Raw genomic sequence first — 3,019 nt, 5'->3', positions numbered from 1 at the left:
TATTTTATGATTATTAATGTATTAATGTTTTATTTGTTTGGACATAAAATATTTTTTACTTTGAATTTACTTTTTCAAAAAATATTTTTTTTCTTTGTTAGGTAATGGTGAAATGAAGTTAGAGGTAGTAGGGCAACTATAGCGGTGGAGGTGAGAGTGGTAGTAGTACGGTGATATTTGTAAAATTTTAATTAGGAAAATATTGTTTGCCTTTTGAAAGGGAAAAATATTTTCTATCTAAATAGACTTGTTTTTCATTAATTATGAAAAGTGTTTTTCATTGACTTTTATTTTTTATTATACCAAATATTAGAAAATATCTTTTAGCCAAACAAAGAGAACGTAAATGAGAAACATGAAGATGAACTTGGGTGTTTTTCCAAGCTTCTTCTCATCTTTTCACTTCCAAATGAAACATTTCTTGCTTAAACTCACCAATCTTGCACCAGTATTAGGAGTGTGTAAAATATCATTCAATCCGTTAAAATTACATCAATTTATATCAACCTGCACTGCTTAATCTGCTAAATGCGGATTAAATTTTAAAATTTATAATTCGCATTCAAAATCACTCTGTTCTGCTATAATTAATACATATATATATATATATATATATATATTTAACCTCTAATAAAATATCAAAATAAAAATGAGTTTAAGAGAGATTTAAGATGTGAAATTTATGACAAATTAATAGTTACATATATGAAACATATTATGTCAAAATTAGTTTGTGTTATGCTAATGCTTGATAATTAATTAGAATATTCTTTAATTTGTCAATTCATTCAAATTACAATTTGTCAATCCATCAAACCACCATTTGATTCATAATTTTACTTTTAAACCGTTCGAACCCCACTACGCGCACCCTAACCAATATGAAGTTACAGGCATCTACAAAGTCCCCTCTCCCTCACATGAATATAGAGAGCTTACAACCTAATCTTGTTTTTCTTAGTTCAAAAAAAAAACACACACACATTCTATCAATTTGGGTTGTGTGGGGATTTTAAGTTTCTAGGTAGGAAAAGGCATTATTATTAAAACAGCATTATTATGCTGTTTTAATTTTTTTTTTTTTTTGTTTTTAACATTGGAAATTTTGATTCTAATCTAGTTGAAGGGGAAGGGAAAGCTGAACATCAAACCCCACGACATGGGTTGGAACATCAAATTCTTATCCGTTGGGCCAAAGCCATAAATTTTTTTAATTAATTTTTTTGACATTAGAAATTTATGCTCTAGCCTAGTTGAACGGAGAGGTAGAGTCTATTGGGCAATTTTCATTGTATTTGAAAAATAAATTATATTTGTGTATTTAACAACAGACAAAAGAAATAAAGGAAAGGAAGGAGAATGTTTGATTACAAAAATCAAACTAGAAAATAAAATAAATAAACAAAACTAAATTTTTATTTTGTTACAAAAGCAAAATCAAGATCTGATATAAATAAATAATAAATCAGAAAATAAATTAGCAACTTACTTGGTTAATTTCTTGAACAAATTTTCTGATCAAATCCAGTGTTTAACACTATATTCTTAAGACAGATTTGTCCTCTCTACGGTACTTTCAGAATGTAGACGTTTATTTCTCAAGATAAAATGATCAGCCAACGAAAAATTGCAGCACTACAAATTTTTCGTACAACAAACACACTTAGTGTATACACTCTTTCTCATAGAAAATTAATGAAATTAATGCAGCAAAATGCAAAGATGAATTGTAGCAGACAAGACCGAAAATTGGAATGAAACATCAAATGAGGGCTGCCTATTTATAGATGATTGGTGGTTGTTTAGTTTAAATTTAACGGGTACAAAACCTGTTTGAACAGGTATTGAAACTGTTCGGGACAGATAAAGTAGTTAAGGCACTGTTTGGTTTAAAATTCAAACAGATATTGAATCTGTCCCGTTTTAATTCAAACAGATTGGAACCTGTTGGGTTTAAATTTAAACATAAATTGAATATGTTCGGGTGGGAAAAACTGGACAAATTTTATTTAAAAAAATAAAATCAATTTCAAATGTTTTTGGCCCAAAAAAAATAGGGTATTGGGCCGAACAATACCAACCCAACTACACACCCGCTCCCAAGCCCAGCCTGCTTGCCTAACCGGACGGCGATGCGCGTGTGTTTATTTTGAATCCAATGGGCCTAGCCCACTTTGCCCATAATCTCACTCTCTACAAAACTTGGGTGCCTCTTGGGGCCTACCCTAAGTTCCAACTCCAAGTCTTATAAACTCACTCAAAGTTTCGTACCAAATCAATGTGAGACAAGCCTTAAACTAAACCTTTAGGAAATTTCACCAAAAACATAATTTCCACGGAGCTCTCTTTGGCTTCAATTTCTCATTCACCCAATAATAGTTTTGAGCAACCAAATATGCCACGTGAATCACAACGCGGCATAGAACGCGTTACTACTTAGACCCGCAAAATTCGACATATAGATCCCACCAAAAAATTAGACCAAAATTGAGGAAAAATTATGTTTTTCCAAAACTTTCAAAACCATTTCTAACGAAGTCGGGACTACTAGGCCAACTTCATTACTCACTATAATTGTGTTATTTTATGTTTATTTTGACAATGGAAATTTTTACTCTAGCTTAGCCTAGTTGAAGGAAAAGAGAATGTTGGGTATAGTATCAAGCCGCATGAGCTAAAGCATCAACGTTTCTATCCACCAAGACAACTCCATTAGTCACCATTATTATAGTGACATTAAAAATCTCTACTAACATAGTTGAAGGTGGAGGGAGGGAGGGAGAATTGGATATCGAGCACCGACACATGAGCTGAATCATCAAGTTTCTATCCACCAAGCCAACTCCATCACTCAAAATTATTATGCTTGCGGTCCTAAACCTGTTAAAGCTTCATCACATTACATGCCAAGCCACAACTTCATTGTAACTTTAGTCTTATAAAGTCCCACATAGAGTAAAACATTAAAGAATAGATGCCAATGTATGTGTAAATGAAGAGTAAGGTGCAACATTAACAC

The sequence above is a fragment of the Camellia sinensis genome, chromosome 5 (genome assembly GCF_055761805.1).
Source record: "Camellia sinensis isolate YWXY chromosome 5, ASM5576180v1, whole genome shotgun sequence".
NCBI classification, from domain to species: Eukaryota; Viridiplantae; Streptophyta; class Magnoliopsida; order Ericales; family Theaceae; genus Camellia; species Camellia sinensis.
Note: the sequence above shows the minus strand (reverse complement) of the source record.